A 12264-nucleotide genomic window follows, 5' to 3' on the forward strand; every position below is an offset into this window, starting at 1 on the left:
AGCATACCCACCCTGTGTGTTGCATTTCCCATGCACATCCCAGGTTAAGGTTATTTCCAACACATATTAGTATAAAACAATCAAGCATCATTAGTCCTTTTATTTTCCATGAGTCATAAGCATTTGCGGCCTACAACAGCATTTTAGTTTTTGCTTGCACAGTTTTCACTTTCCCTTATGTTAGCCCTTTTTCGCATTTAGTGTGCACATCACACGATTAATGATTTCACACTTTATTTCGCGAAAACCCCGCATCACAGGCACCCTTGCACCACTTAAATGGCGTTTTATCACTTCTATGTGTGCTGCTTAATGCAGCACACATAGAAATGACAAAATGTCAGATTGTTTATGTGCAGGAAGGGTCACCGTCCTGCACATAAACAATCAACGTCCCTTTGCTATTTCTATGTGCGCTGCACAACGCAGAAAACATGGAAACAGCAAAAACGAGGAGAAATAAAGCACTTGTCCTCATTTCGCCTGTTTAAGACCAGGTTTTCCCTGATCTTTATTTTGGCACTGCCTCCTATATATGCTGCCTTGTAAATAGGGGGCAGCGTCAAAATCAATGGGTGTTGCGGTGGGACCACAACACCCATTGCACTCCCCTTTCACACTAAGTACAGCGTGAAAGGGGGCCTTGTAAATAAGGTGAAGCACATATCGCCACAGGAACGTCACTAAAAGTGATGTTTCTTTGCCGATACGGGCTTGTAAATATGCCCAACAGTCACTGCAGTTTCTCCTTATCAAACACATTCAACGAAAAAGAGATACAGTGATGAAACAAATAGAGTTTTACTTAGACTCCATTCTAGGACTAAACGTCTATTGGGAATTTCAATCTATACAGTGAATTCTATGATTTGCAAACGTTTCTGTGAGAAAGCAGTTTATTAGTTGGGGAACTGAGGTTTACCACAGTTGATATAGGCACTATCCTGGTCTTTTAAAGGCTTCAGTATTTTAAACCTTTAAACCTGAGCTCAGCTCTTGGTAGATATGACACAGAACAGACACCCTAAACTTAATTGGCGGCTCCTAGGCTAAGGTGGAGGAGCATCACCCCTCTGCTCTTCGAGCAGTGCAAGAAAGAAAATGATATAAATAGGACATTATTATAATTTTATTTTTCTATGCCGGACTCGGAGCCGGGTCGTGGCGGGGTTGGGCTCTGTGACGCCAGAGCATAGTGATGAGTGGTGTGCACTCCTCTAAGGTTGGATTTAATAAAAATAGAAAATTGTGGTTTAATCATTTTCCTAGCTGTCCCCTTCCTGAGATAGCAGAATTAATATTTAATATTGTTTCCTAGTGTTTCTCTGTGGGACAGCCAGCCTTCCTACAGTGAAAATAACGTTTGGGTGCTTGTCACTGTACGGAAATGTTAACTTAGAACTTCTACATGTCCTACGTTTAATACAATGCACCCCACCTTGCGGGCTACAAGTCCTACATTTGGGCGACTGATTAATTTTTAAAAGAGAGATTTTCCCTTATCAAAATGTGTCACTTTGACAAGTTTTCCTGCAGTTTTAAAACTGCAGTAGCCAGGCTACATTGGTAGGCCTGGAGTCATGTTTGTCTTGTCATGCCAGTGGATCCAACAGTAGTGCTGCCTTTATATAATATTTAACTTTCCATGTCATGGGGGTATTTTGGGATACTACATACTATGTCCTTATTAGAAAGTTAAATAGGCCAATCATGCATTCCAGTTCACAGCACCAGCAGCATCAGTCCACAAAATATGGGGGTGACCACACAAAAAGAGGCACTTTCTAACAATTTCACTCAGAATTGTATAGAAATCTCAGAAAAAAAGAAATTTGTGCAAATTATTGGCATATGTCTTTGAATCTTCCTAGTTTTTTCCACATTGGTGCAGTGCTTGGTTGCAGGGAGCACACATTCGGGCCCTATCAGGACTTTGTCTATAACTGTTATATTTATTGTGTATTCTGGCCCACTGTATAAACATTACTGCTTGGTTTTATATGCCTTCTTCCTTGTGTGTTTGTACTAATCTCATTTTCCACAGAATCTGTGTACATGCTCAAAAGGTTTTAGTGCATTCTCTTAGGTGCTGTCAAGTAAGCAGTCGAACAGTCAGACATGTGATAAACTGTTTCACCAAAACCTAGAGAGATAGCTAGGTTCATAGGCTGCGTGCTAAGTATAATTGTACTCAAGAGGCACTTTTACATCAGTTAGGTGGTTATTCCTATGCTAGTTTGTGTGCTGAGCAGTTTAGGTAGGTTGGGATATCCTTAGACCTTCCTGTATAAGACCCGCAATGCCAATAGTGGAGATTATCTCTTTAAAAACATTGAATATACATATCTGAGGACCCCTATGCTCAATGTTAGTCATATTGTTCTTGAACATGCATTTAATGTACGTCTGTATTTATTGTCTATTGTTTGCACTTGAACTCTTGTCCATGGAATCTCTTCCTTACATCTTCCTTCCAACGGATACCCCAGAAACACTCCAGTGTCTGTTTCAAACCCATCAGATTGTGTCAAATTGTGGGTGAGGGTTGCCAATGAAATACCTGCTGTTTCTGTGAAAAGTATTCTACAGAACCTGACCACTGACACCTACAGCCCTATTTGCATACCCCTTCTCAAGCATCCTCTTAATTGAATTGCACTAATTCACACAGACGTAGCACAGCAGATGAAGGCACTTGTAGTTGAAGATACATGTGGTATTCTGGCCAATGAGGTTGGATGGAATCTGGTGGACCGAACTGTGATCCAGATGCCATACAACGACAGTTGGCCCAGGCTTTCTGCAGAGTAGCTGCTTATTTATACAATGGAAATAAACCTACCTTAGAACGACTCTTGGAAGGTGAGATTTCTTCATGTATGAAACTTAATACTGGCGACGATTGGGATTCAACTCAAGAAAGCCTGGAGCACTGCCAGAATTTCAATGATTCAAACTTCCGACAGACCAGAGGGCGGCGATTGGCAATTGCGGGTGCACGCAGAGTTGCTGTTCACTTTAATATAACCCAGAGGACCGCAGAGTGGAGAGAAGTAAGCCGTTGGGTCAGATCCAGGCTCAAGCCAAACTATGAGTGTATCGCAGAAATTTGGGATACAGAGATAATTCATCTGCATACGCGTGCGCAACCTCTCGCTGCACGACAAGTCTACTGACATTGGTCATGCTTGGAAGTCATTTCTTCATCTGCCTGACTTGCCTGACGGACACCCACGCATAAAGTTACAAGGCATACCAGCCTTCGATATCGGCCCAAATATTCTATAGGGGCCAATTTGAAATGGTCTAATGTTTTGTTCACAATGATTCGCACACCAGTGCGGACACCACAATGTCACAGCTGCAATAGAGGGTACTCGAAGTTAATCATGGTGATTTGCACACCTGTGCGGACACTAACAACATCATAAATATACTAGGAGGCACACCAGTTTAAAATAAATTGCCTGCATATTGCATAATTTTCAGTTTGCAATTCACATGTTAGTTTATTCGCGGGGTGAAATTCTGTATTTCTATGTGACGGTGATTCACACACCAGGAAAAAGTTTACAATAAACTTACATAGAAGGAAAAGAAAGAAAAAAAAGAAGCAAAAGCTTTCTTTTTTCTCCTTTATTTTTTATTATTTTACTTTTAATTATCTGGTCTTGTACTTTACAATTAAATAAAGATTTAATAGGATGCACATATATTCATAAATATACATGTGATTAGTCAACTTTAAACAGAACTAATTTGAAGGTAATAGATGTGCACTTAACGAGCTGTTGTTGGGGTGGGTAAAAAAACAACAACAAGTTACTTTACTCGGCAACATGAATGGCATTGTAGCACCTCTATCTTTTCTTCCCAGTCTAGGTGAGCCGGTTCTAGAGTGGAAGACAATGGAGAGATGGTTTTTAAGCTTATCTAGAAGCTATAGGGGGGATGTATATACTAATAAATGCAAATTAGCCATTTTAAAAAATTGTTTAGGTGCTGAAGGAAGACGTGTTTTGAGTCACTTACCACCCATTGTTATGAACGAGGATGATGATGATGAAGATGATGTTGATGTATATGAAATCGCCATGTCACAGTTGGATATTTTGTACATCAAGAAAGTTAACAAAGTGGTTGCCAGACACAAATCTTTAAGTAGAGGACAGTCACCCAATGAATCAATTGCTTCTTTTGTTGATGATTTAAGAATTTTGGCAGCAAAATGTAAATATGATGATTTACATGACCAGATGTTATGAGACTAATTAGTTGATGCAAAGATACAAGAAAAGTAATTAGCTGCAGAAAGTTTAACACTAGAAAAAGCTATAAATATCTGTCATAGATTTGAAGAGATGAAGTTGGGTATGAAGGAATTAGCTGCAAAACTTACCACTGTATTGTAAACTGTAAAAAGAACTGAGGAAAATAAATACCTAGTGAGAGTAGCAAAGGTAGAACAAGGTTACTAACACTAAGGGGCCGATTCTGATCCTGGACTTTTATTTTACATACAAATCGGATCCGTATTTTTTTCCATACAAATCGTACAAGTCCCTTCCAACCCGTGTAGTACGATTCGTACGGGAAAAATACATACAGATCGGCCCGATCCTTACAAATCGGACCGGGAAAAGCTGTACGACACGGACTTGTAAAAAAGACCATACAATTTGTAAACAGGCTGTACAACCCGTCAAGTACGATTCGTACCGGGTTGTCAGCATGCGATTTGTATGGAAAATGGCCTGTATATGGGGAACGACTCGTACCGGGCAAAGAAGCGAACCCCTTTATGCCTCGTACACTGGTATGACTCGTTCTGGGGGTACGACTCATACCGGGGTATGGCTCGTATAGGGGTATGAGGCGTACAGGGGTCCCCCCACATGTGAGGCGTGTGTATGGAGCGTACTCCAACATCGCGCATGTACGCACCGTACATACACGATTTTGGGGTCCGCACCGTACATACGCGATTTTGGGGTCCGCACCGTACATATGCAATTTTGGGGTACGGTGCATACACAAGCGATTTTGGGGTACGGTGCTTGTACGGTGCGTACACGACCAGTACTCCTTCAGCGTGTATATACGCACCATACCCCACTTTCCGTGTCATCGGTACGCACCGTACATACGCACCATACCCCTGTATTCATGGGGTGTACGACGCGTACATGGGGGGTCCGTCTCGTACTGTTTTCGGGGCGTACAATGTTTTCCCGGCACTTTTTGGCTCCTGTAAAAAAAGAGCCGTACGGAGTGCCGTTTGTAAGAATCGTACTTGACGGGTTGTAAACTGCTGCCGGGAATACATGTGAATGTCGTGTACAGGGCAATCCGAATCGGAATCGCTTGTATATACGAGCTGTATGGTCTTTTTTACAATTTGTATGGAGTGTGTCTATTTGTATGGATCGTACTTCCTAGGTTGTAGGGGAATCCTTACAAGTACGAGTTGTATGGGGAAAACGCTCCAAACCACGATTTGAACAGCGTTTTTCCAGGATCGGAATCGGCCCCAAAATGTTGAAAAAAAAGAGTATGCCTGTTTTAAATGTGGTTTATCTGGACATTTAGCAAACAATAGATTGTGTCCAGCTGTAGGACAGATCTGCGGATATTGTAAAGGACATTATGCTTGCATGTGCAGGAACAAGAATAAGTACAGAAATAGATATAAATTTGCACAGGTTAAAGAGGTCAATTAAGAATCTGATGACATTCCTAAGGAAGTTGTGCTTAATATCAATGAGATCAATGAAACAAACAGCGATGCTCCATTCTGTGTTATTAATATTGATGGCAAGGAGGTCAGAGTTATGGCTGATTGAGGTAGCTCGACAGACATTAATTGGAGATCAATGGTTATAGCAATTTCCAGATATACAATTGTTACCGATCAGATATTAGACTGGTGAGTTATGACAACAAATCCATTTAAGTGTTAGGCTACTTCTCAGCCAATATTAGTTTGTTTCAAAGGCAAATCAATTGTAGCGAGAGCTTATGTTGCCAAAGAAGGATCCTGTTTGTTGGGATGGCCGCAGATCACCCTCAATCCCAATCATGCAGAACAGGTCTTATTCTATGGTGATCTTATATCACAGGTTACTGAAGATTAAGCTGTTGACTGTTAACATCTATCTCCTAAAGTTTTTTCATCCAAGGTGGGGTTATTGAAGGACTTTGTACATAAGATTATATAAAAACAGATGCTGTGCCACAGGAACACAAAGTTAGAAACATTCCCTTCTCTATGAAAGAGGATTAAAAAGAAGAACTGGAGAGACTATGCACTCAAGATATAATCGAATAGATTGAGTCTTCAGAGTGGTTGTAATCTGTGGTAGTAGTACAGAAACCTAAAGGAAAAATTAGACCTTGTGTCCATCTGAGACACCTTAAGAAATGTGTGTGGGTGGATAGCCACCCTTTACCTAATATAGGTGAAATGTTTTTGGCATTAAAGGGGGCTACTGTGTTTTCAACATTGGACTCATCCAATGCCTACCACCAGATTGCGTTGCATGAAGACAGCAAAACTTACCAGTATTTTATTATGCTTGAAGGACCATTTAGATACAAAAGAATGCCTTTTGGACTGATTTCAGCCTCAGTGGTATTTCAAAGAGTCATGCACAAACTATTCAAGGATGTAAAAAATGCTCTTTACTTTCAAGATGACATTTTGTTTTTCCGCAAATCCAAACAAGATCATGCAGAAACCTTATATAAAGTTCTGATTATATTACAAAGCCATGGCATGACCTTAACTAAGGAAAAATGAGAATTTGAAGTTGAAGATGGTGGACTATTTGGGCCATAACATTGGCAAACATGGTATTCTATCAAACCATAGCTTAGTTGAAGCAATAGAGGATTCTTCGGATCCTCAAAACAAGGAACAACTCAGGTATTTTCTAGGGCTGGCGGAATATTACGCCAAGTTCATTCCTGCGTTTGCAGATAAAACATACAACATGAAGGGTCTAATGGAAAAAAAAACAGCAATGTATTTTGGGTAAAAAAAGTACTTCTGAATTTGTAACTCTAAAAAAACGAATTGCTTCAGCCCCAGCTTTAGCAACTTTTGACACTCGTTAAAACTCAGTCATAATTACTGATGCTAACAATGTTGGTATTGGTGCTGTTTTAATGTAGAATCAAGAGGGCGAATTGGTCACAATTGCATTTGCTTCAAGACCACTAAGGTATGTGGAATTCAGGTATTCCACTTTAGAAAAAGAAACATTGGCCTGTCGGTGGGGACTTGAATATTTTCAAAAATCTGTGTATGGTACTCAGTTCAAGATAAGATCAGATCATCGTCCATTGGTAGAATTATTTCCCACTAAAGGTTTTGGTAAGGCTATGCTGTGAATTGCCAGATAGCAATACAAACTACAGGACTTTCATTTCACTATTGAATATATCCCTGGTGCCAGAAACATCCTAGCAGAAAGTTGTATCCATTTTTCAGGTGTTTAGTAGTTGCATTAAACAAGATCAATGGAAAGATGCGTGTTGCCAGGATAAGGAAATCCAAGAAGTTATGAAATACAATAAGTCAGGTTGGCGGAAAAGAAAGACTTGAACAAAGATTTATAACCTTACTTTTACGTTCCAAATGCATTGTCTGAGTTAAACGACTTTTTGTTCTCGAGGTGAACAGTTGGTGGTGCCCCAGAGTTTAAGACAAATCATTTTAGACATGATTCATGAGGGTCACCCTGGCATTTGCAGTATCAAAAAAAGAATTTGCAGTGAATTTTGTTGGCCAGCTATTGATAAGTTCATTGAAGCCAAGGTTAGATCATGCATCAAATGTGCGATCAGTGACAAACCTCAGAAGGGAATAACTTATGATAAAGATCCCATGTCTAGACCAGATAGAATGTGGGAAAGAATTTCTCTGGACATTGCGGGTCCCATGTGCCTATCAAGTACCCAAGTTTTCGCCATAGTTCTTGTTGATAAGTTATCTCAATGGCTGAGGCTAAACTAGTACATCAGTTTGACTCTCTTACTGTAATACCGTTTCTTAAGGAGGTATATGAGAAGGAAGGGTTTCCCAAATGTCAGGTCATGGACAATGGGGTGCAATTGAGGTCTTTGGAAATGAAATAGTTCTTAGATGAACATGGCATCAGTCAGATACGCACCTCTGTTTACTAGCCACAAAGTAATGGTATTGTAGAAAGGTGGGTAAGAGTACTGAAGGAAGGTTTACAGTTGGCATTGTCCAATGGAAACAATTGTCATCAAGCTCTGAAGGATTTCTTGTGGAGTTACAGGGTTACAACCAGATTGTTGGGAGATGTGTCTCCATATGAGAATATGAGAAGAAGAAAGGCAGTTTGCAATTTAAACCAGATGTGGACGATGGAAATGAAGGCTGATGTAGATTAAGGTTATAAAAAAAAGTTGATCATAGATGGAGATTGGATGACATGGTAGTGTTCAAGGTTGGACGAAATGGACATATACAACTGCTTAGGGTTGGTGAATGGGTCCGCATAAGAAAAGGAAGGATGATTAGATCTGGAGAGTCCAAGTTTTCTGCACCCATGAAGGTTATTAAAGTAGGACATCAAGAAGTAGAACTATCAATCAATCAATCACATATTTGTAGAGCCCGCTACTCACCCGTGAGGGTCTCAAGGCGCTGAGAGGGGCGGTAGCAGCTACTGATCAAACAGCCAGGTCTTGAGGAGTCTCCTGAAGGTCAGCAGGTCCTGGGTCTGTTGCAGGTGGGTGGGGAGGGTGTTCCAAGTCTTGGTGGCGAGGTGGGAGAAGGATCTGCCGGGTTCGGCGGATACGTGGGATAGTGGCGAGGGCGAGGTTGGCGGAGGTGTAGAAGATGAGTCGCTTGTTGAAGTATGCTGGCCCGGCGTTGTGTTGTGCTTTGTGAACGTGGGTGAGGAGCCTGAAGGTGATCCTCTTGTTGACGGGAAGCCAGTGTAGGTCCTTCAGGTTGGCGGTAATGTGGCTGTGGTGGGGGATGTCAAGGATGAGGCGTGCGCATGCGTTTTGTATGCGTTGGAGTCTCTTCTGTAGTTTGGCCGTGGTTCCCGCGTAGAGGGCATTGCCGTAGTCCAGCCTGCTGGTGACGAGGGCCTGGGTGACCGTCTGCCTGGTTTCGGTGGGGATCCATCTGTAGATTTTGCAAAGCATACGGAGGGTGTTGAAGCAGGAGGAGGAGACGGCGTTCACTTGTTGGGTCATTGACAGAGAGGAGTCCAGGATGAACCCTAGGTTGCATGTGTATCTGATGGAAATGTGTGGGGTATGAGTAAGGTTGTTAGAGCACCAATGTGGTTGTGGCCTAAAGGAAGGAATGACATTTTAAAACTTTAGAATCTGGCAACGATTCTGATGTTCGCCAGGAAGGAGATATGTTGATTGGGAACCTAGGAAAAGGGATGAAAACTAAACCTGTGTGGAGCAAAGATTATGTCATGTCAAGTTAGCTTCCTCTGTTGCAATGCACTGTTGCATTGCATGTTCTCCTAGTTCAACTCTATAACATATGCATGATTATTCCACAGATCGTACTCTGTGCTGACTCATTGTTTTCATTGTTTCAGGGAAGGAGTTGTAATTGTTAATTAATATTTACAAGGGGGAATGTGTGGTATCCTGGCCAATGAGGTTGAATGGGATCTGGTGGACCAAACTGTGATCCATATTCCATACAACCACAATTGGCCCAGGCTTTCTATGAAGGAGCTGCTTATTTATACAATGAAAATAAATCTACCTTACAAATGACTCCTGGGTGATGAGATTTCTCCACATATGAAACATAATAATATGTTCACGGACTTGTACAGTACAATAATCTGCCAGGCATATACATATAATGCAGGCAACTGCATAGCAAGCTCCCCTTACACAAACTATGCACAGTAGCAAGCATTTCAGGCACTCAAGATACCATAAAAGCAAGGTTCACTCACATGGAACAGATGCAGGATGTGGAGGGTTGTCCTGAGGCAAAGCATAGTTGTCTTGTTCCTGCTCACACAGCCATCTGTAGTCGTCTGTAAACTGTAGTTCAAGCTTTCCTCACAAACAGGTACAGTGCAATCACCCACAAAACAAGGTTTCCCAGCACACAGAAAAAGGACAATACAGGCTTCCACAGTGCAACCTGTGCTCATACACAGAGATGATGCAGTACAGCGTTCCAAACGCACAACACATTTACAGTTACTAGCTTCTTGCTTGCTCACATAACAGCTACAGGACATGGATGCTTGCCTTGACTACTAATATCAAGAGTGCATGCTTCCATCTCAAACAGAACAGGTACAGTAGGGCAGACATCCAGTTTCCAGACTGCTTATACCAATGGTAATAAGATCATAATATTCACTCACACAGAGAGCTGCTACCATACATGTATGTGCAGTGCGAACATACCCCCGCTCACACCCAGCTGATGCACAGCGAATACGATGATTCAAGATTCCATACTCTGGTTTAAGCAATGGTAACAGAACAGAAAATTCACTCACCCTATAGAAAGATACAATACGTGCATCTGTGTTCAAGCTTTAATTGACTCTCCCTCAGAATATACACAGCAATGACAGCAGAGGAAGTTTCCATGACAGCACTCTACTGACAACGGAAGGGCAAGCTTCACTCCCAAACAGCAATTAGAGAACAGACATTTGAACTGCAAGCATCCTGCACGCATCTGGTTCAGTTCATGCATCTCTGGTGCTTCCTTCCCTGACACGCGCCAGCTACATCACACACATTTCCAGCTCCGTCCCAGACAGGAATAGTACAGTCACTCACGGGGTGGGTATCCAGGAGCCACTGAACAGGGACTCACGGTGCAATTTTCTCACACACTCCAGATTAGATTCAGTACAGGCTTCTATAGGGAAAGCTTCACTAACAAACAGAGCAGGAGCAAGCGTCTCTCGCTTAAACAACAGATACAGGATGCAGTGCAGTAGGACAAGACGTCAGGCTGTTTAGCACTGGTGGCAGCAGTGAAACTTCCCTCACCCACCGAGAAGGCACAGTACAATCACTGCAGTGCAGTAGCTATCAGCTCACACACAGAACGTGCACAGAATAGGCAGCAGTGCATGTTTCCAACACCCAGGCTAACAACAGACTGACCACAGACTGACCTGCTTCACTCTTAAATAGAAGGTACAGTACTGGCATCTGTAGCACACACAGAGCAGTTACAGTACAGAAACATCAAGCTTCCCTAAATCAACTACAGAACAGCCAGCTTCTTATATACAACAGGGATGGCACAGGCTTGTGCATTGCAAACCTCTCTTACACAGGGCAAACACATGCCACATATGCTAGCTCGGAGGAAAGTTATGGGCTGTGAGAACATCGCTGGCACGTAGAACAGGTAACATAGAGCTGACCTCCCTTTGCCAGATTGTGGCCAGCAATGGTGACAGCGATGCAGACCTCCTTCCCTCACAGAGCGGCTCCACTCAATGGAGTCGCGGTTTAAGCTGCTTTCCTGGGCTCACAGAAGGAAATGTAGAGTAAGCGCAACAGTCATGGACATCATGCAGGGGTCACCAGGGGGTGCAGATGTGACTTCTGGCTAGCCTCCTGCGAGCCCTAACCCTGTGCTTTCTACTCCTGGCCTCAGAGGAAAGAAACACACTTGTAAAACCATTATTTCCTATTGCAGGTGGAGAGGAAGCCAGTAAAAAGGTGTCTCTGTGTCTCCTGCTCCCCTGGCGCATGAGAAGGGAGCAAGAAAGACAGGAGCAAGTAGGGGAGGGAGGGTAGACAGGTACCATTTTGAGGGAAAATAAGGAAAGGAAGAAGAGGTAGAGGACACTACAAACAGAAATCTGAGAGATCGAGATGCAAACACAGAGATGTGTGTGTGAGAGACAAGGAGAGGGATTAAGAGATATCAGGGAGGTGAGAGATGTGAGAAAAATACAGATACAGGTGTTAAAGAGAGTGAGCCAGGTGAGAACAATAGGTGACAGACACATAGGTGAAAAAAGGCGACAGCTGAGAGTCAGAGAGAGGGGAAGACAATTGAGAGGGTGAAATGATGAGACACGGTATGTACTTCCACATGAGAAAGAGATAGCTAGAAGAGACAACAAAGAGAGTGAGAGACACGTGTGAGAAAAGCAATAAAGAGGCAGCTGATGATAGACCACTGAGAGGCAGAGAAAGGTCGGCGTGACTCGCTTGGAAAATACACCTCAGAGTTGGACAGATAAAAGAAGTAATAAC

This window comes from Triturus cristatus, chromosome 5_1 (genome assembly GCF_964204655.1).
Source record: "Triturus cristatus chromosome 5_1, aTriCri1.1, whole genome shotgun sequence".
NCBI classification, from domain to species: domain Eukaryota; kingdom Metazoa; phylum Chordata; class Amphibia; order Caudata; family Salamandridae; genus Triturus; species Triturus cristatus.